Source organism: Hyaena hyaena, unplaced genomic scaffold (assembly GCF_003009895.1).
Source record: "Hyaena hyaena isolate Hyena2069 unplaced genomic scaffold, ASM300989v1 scaffold_183, whole genome shotgun sequence".
In the NCBI taxonomy this organism is placed as follows: Eukaryota; Metazoa; Chordata; class Mammalia; order Carnivora; family Hyaenidae; genus Hyaena; species Hyaena hyaena.
Window position 1 is genome coordinate 1,699,800 of NW_024080815.1, and position 5,426 is coordinate 1,705,225.

At 39.2% G+C, this 5,426-nt stretch overlaps 1 non-coding gene across 1 annotated transcript; it reads right to left on the reverse strand.

The window, feature by feature from the left end:
* Window positions 1-3,027: 3,027 nt before the first annotated feature.
* On the reverse strand, window positions 3,028-3,134 carry LOC120237546. Its single transcript, XR_005529982.1, has one exon. It is a non-coding gene; the product is annotated as a U6 spliceosomal RNA (small nuclear RNA).
* Between the last annotated feature and the right edge of the window lie 2,292 nt (window positions 3,135-5,426).

The following is a 5,426-nucleotide window of genomic DNA, read 5'->3' on the forward strand; positions in this document are numbered from 1 at the left end:
AAAATTAAAAATAATTAATGTAAATTAAAAAATTAAAAATACAAATATCATATGATCCAATAATTCTGCTACTAGATATTTACCCAAGGAAAATGAAAAACACTAATTTGAGAAGATTTGTGTTTATTGCAACATTATTTACAATAGCCAAGTTATAAAGGCGATCTAAATGTCCATTGATAGGCAAATAGATAAGATATGGTGTAACATTTTTTTCACTGGAATTTTAAGTTTTAAAATGTACAGTTCAGTGGTATTAACTCAATCCACAACCTTGTACAACCTCACCAGTATTTCCAAGATATTTTTATTACCTTGAACAGGAACTTTATACCTACTAACAATAACATTCTATTCTCCTCCTCCTCCATTCTCCCCTTCAGGTCTCCAGAAGTAATCTGAATCCTACTTTCTATTTCTATGAATTTACCTATTCTAAATATTTCATATAAGTGGAATTATATAATATTTGTCCTTTTGTGTCTGGCTTACTTCACTTAGCACGATGTCTTCAAGGTTCATCTATGTTGTCGATCATATCAGTACTTCATTCCTTTTAATGGCTGAATAATATACCATTGTATGTATATACCACATTTTGTTTATCCAAGGAAAGGCTGTTTGAAAGGGATATTGAATAGATTCTGTAGAACAAAGCCTGGAGCCTATGTAACCAGTGTGGAGCTTTACCTCAGAATATCTGGGCATTGAATTGAAGCTGCCTCTCTACTGTGTGATCTTGGGTAAATTACTTTGAGCCTCTGTAAATAGGGATAAAGAATCTTGTGCAGATTGTTTAATCATTTGAGATAATCCATGTAAATCACTCAGCATAAATTTTGACACTTAAATAAAAAAGTACTCATGAATGTTAACTATTATTATGACTTATATAAATTATTGTTTAAGCTTCTTCTTCCTAACACAAAATCAGACAGTCAAAACTTTTTCTAAAACATCTACTCCTAATGAGAGAAATAAAACTAAGTTGCTTTTTTGTACCTGTTTTCAATCGATTGTTTTTTGGGCTTTGAACTTCTGAGGAAAGGAAAAATACTCCCTTCCTGACCAAGAGGCAGACTACCCTGGTCAGTTCAGGCTGATATCCTTTTCAGATGGGGACATCTCTACGGCTTTACTTTCCAAGTATAAGATTACACTGTGGAAACACGAAAGGGCCAGATGGCTAAAGGAGATGACTGAATAAAAGATATAGTTCTGCTGACTCTAACTGCAATGGGAAGTCCAGTTATAGGCTGGGAGGAGTTTATGGTCCTTAGAAAGTAGATGGACCTGGATTCAAAGACCGGTTCTGTTGTTTACAGGTCAACTTACCCACTGTGCAGGGCTAAGAGAGGCTCTCCGTGTGAGCTACTTCCCAGGGATGCTGTTGGCAGAGACACTAGCAGGGAGCCCCCGAAAGAAGCTGGAACCTGTTGCTTATCATTCTCTCTGGCCTCTCTCTGCACTGGTCACTGTGGACATCTTCACAGTGGGGAGCCTTTGGTGTGGTCTTTCGGTATCACCCTCAGCAAGGAAGGAGCGTGACCATTTCCCATCCATTACTGGTTGAGATCCAGTTATTCAGAGTAGTACTGTAAGCCAGATTGGGCTATCTTGAGATGCAGCTCTGCCCTCTTATTCCCAAAAGCATTTTTAGTTAGTTGTGAAATTGATTTTTTTTTATGTAAACCTTGTTATGACAAAATGATCTTCACCTACAATTCAGATGCTGTGAGAAATCAAATTTATATGCTGCATTTCCACTTTGCTCATGCCACTGACCAGCAAGGCCATGGCAGTGAGGGCAGTACAGGTAAAAGCTATTTTCTGAAACCTATCATGGGCACTCCTAACAGAGGCGTATAGGACTTCATTATAATAACGGCTATGATAATGATGATCTCTCACACAATACAGGTCATTTAACTCCAATAAGTAATGTATTCTTTGCAAAAACCTTTTGTGTCTGGTATGTGACAGAGGACTAGCCTCCATTTTACAGATGAGAAACTGGAGCTCAGACATCGACTGCTAACAGATGGCCTAGTTGGGGTCAGGAGCCACTCATCTGACTTCTCATCCAGTGGTCTATTTGTTTCTCCCACTATGAACTGGGCAATGTGGGAACCCCAGATTTTATTGGCTTGGTGGTTTGTGATATGGTTCATTTGACCTCCCTCTGCCTGGAAAGGGGGGCAAATCTGTGATCTCTCCCTTTTTCCAAATTTCCAAAGAGGAAGCATCTCTCAGCCAGAGCAGGAGCCTGAGCCTGGAGTGTAGACCATGGGGCATATAGGTGGCTCATTGCCCTGTGCCCTGGGGCATCAGTAAATTGCTATTTGCTGATCTCCACGCCTCTGGCAGAGATAGGGAGGGCGGGCTGGGAAAGTGACATTTCTGTAAATAACCACACCTGGTTCTAAGAGCAGAAGGATTGGATGTCCCGGTAGCCTCATCAATTACCATCAACCTTTTGCAAAGGGAGCCCAGGGGAGAGAATCTCTTCACACTCCTGTGAATATTTATAGCCGCCTCATCCTGTCCGCACTCTGGGGGGAGGGTGGTTTGCTTGGCAGCAGCCTCCTTCCAGATGTGTTCGTATTCTTCCAGGTCCGGTGGAAAGCATCCTTCAGCCGCTCCAGTCCAGGGAGCAGAGGGGATGCCTGACATTAGGACATAAAGAAGATGTGAAAGGGAAGACATGAGCAGGATGCCTGAAGTTCTCAGTTAGATTCATGTAGCTCCCAGCGAGCACTGATTGAATAGCCACTTTGCTGCTAAAGAAGGCAATTCAGGCAATTTATGGTTAAATAAACATGCTTTGCAAGCAGGTAGACCTGGATTTAAATCCCAGCTCTGCCATTTACAAGCTGCGTGGTTTTGCTTAAGCTTCTACCTCCATTTCCTCATCTGTAAAATAGGATAATAATAGCTCCTCTCAGGGTCATTGTGCATATTTGAATGCAAAGAGGTAAGCAGGGAGTGACACAGCAGATGATAGGTATAAGGTGCCTCTTCTTTAATTTTAAATCTGGAAGCTTCATGAATTTGCATGTCATCCTTGTGCAGGGGCTATGCTAATCTCTTCTGTGTTGTTCCAATTTTAGTATATGTGCTGCTGAAGCCAGCACTGGTGCCTATTCTTGTAAGAGACTGCTAGTGACTGTGTGTGTGTGTGTGTGTGCGTGCGTGTGTGCGCGCGCCTGTGTGCACACACATGATTTTGATTGTTTTGTTTGTTTGTTTCTCAAGAAACAGACTATGCTGGTAACACAGGCAGCGAATTTTTGGTGCAAAATTAATGATTGAAAACTGGAGAAGGAAAGGGCTCTATGGTCAGGCCTGGCCGGAGAAAACTTCATGGTGGGAGAGGGATTGAGCCACCCAAGGGTCTGAGGTATGTTACTGGAGCAGCAGTGTGCCTACCGAATGACCTTGGCCTGGCAGAATGCCTTAGACCAGCTTTTAGGAAAAGGTGATTTAGTCCAGGAAGGTGGCCTGGGCCCATGGTGCAGGAGCCTCTCCAACGGAGAGTTGTGGGCATACATACTCCGTGTGGAGCATTTGTTAAACAGCTAATCCAGCCCCAGTGAAAAAGAGCCCGCCTAAAGTGACAGGATACACTTTGGGTGAGTTATCTGCAGTTAATGGATTTTCCTGATTACTTCTCTACTTTCAAAAGGCCTACCTTCACCAACATATAGTAATTACCCAATCTATGAACTTCTTGCATTAAGCAGTTTTTATAACAAATTGAAAAATTCACAAAATTAGGCAGAATAGTACAGTGATATCTTCATGTACCTATTATCCAGACACAAAATAAACTCACAGCCACTTTTGTTTTATCTACACCCCTCCCCCTGCCAGAGTATTTAACACACATCCCCGAAATAATGTCATCTGTAAATCCTTCCGTATGCTTTTGTAAATGATAAGAGCTTTTTAAAAGAAGTCTTAACATTATTATCACATTGAAAAAATTAATAAATTATTAATATCATCAAATATCCAGTGTTCAAATTTCCACAATTGTCTATTTTTTCCAGTTGAATTAGGATCTGATTAAGATTCACACATTGCGAGTGGTTGATATTTCTCTTTATCTCTGCAATTTATAGATTCCCCTGCCTTTGTTTTTATTCCCTTATATTTCGTTTATTGAAGAGACCAGGTCATTTCTTATTTTGTAGATCGGATTGCATCCCTCTGGTATCATTTACCTTGTTCCTTTGTCCCCTGTATTTCCCATAAAATGGCAGCTAGACCTAATGACTTGGCCGATTCAGATTTCTTTCTTTCTTTGCAAGACTACATTGAAAGTATTGTTATATGTTCTATCGGCCAGCACACATGACCGGTTGTCTCTTTTTTGGTGATGTAACAACCATTAATAGTCATTGTTCAGCTTCATTCGGGTCTTTGCAAAATGGTGGCATTCTAATTCTGTCATTCCTTGGTCATTTATTATATGGACTATTTCTATAGAGAGAACTCTTTTCTCAACCACTATTTAGTTAACTTATGAAATAGCTTAATCAGGACAAATAGGTTGAATGTTTGATTCTTTCCCTCTACTTACCTACATTCAGAATAGTGTGTTGGTTCCCTTAAATCGTCCAGAGGTGACCAATGAGATTTTTTGTTTTATGGTAGGAAGGAACTTATGGACTTAAGCATATTCCATGTGTTTCAATCCATTGCAGCTGTTCTTCTCTTTTGTGCTGATGTTTTCATCTCTGACCACTGTGAACCTCTTTCTTGAGTTGCTTCCTGAGTTCTGACATGACTATGTCCCCAGTCAGCATTTTCTGGAAACAAAAGGTGTCCAAGCTTGGAAATGGAACTCTCTCTTAAAGAGAAAATGTATTATGAGTTTATACTAATACTTCCAACCCAAATTTAAAATTCAGGGCTTTGCTTAACCCTTCAATTTTATTTTGAATATTTTCCTCTGATGCTGAAAGTCTTGGTTCTTAATACCAATAGTGTAATTGCTTATTTGCTTTACCTTATTATATAGATTTTAGAAAAATCATGCCAAAATAGGATTAATGAAAATAGTTCTTAGGAACTATTGTATTTTCAAACCACTTAAAATAAATACCTCTGCATCATTAGGCTATCATCTCAATGCACAGTTAGGTCCATTTATTTTATTTTGCTTTTGTTTTAGGAATTGTGGGTTGTTGTTTTTTCATTCTGATTTAACACTATTTATAATCACCTAAAACATTTTCGTGTCTCATTTTCTTAGAAGTAGGCCTCTTGGGTCAAATCTAAAAAACCTACACTCACGGTGATCAATGTGTATTATATAGAATTGTCAATTCACTATGCTGTTCACCTGAAACTCATATAACATTGTTTGTCGGCTATATACTTCAAGAACAAAATAATAAAATAAAAAACGAGGTATTATT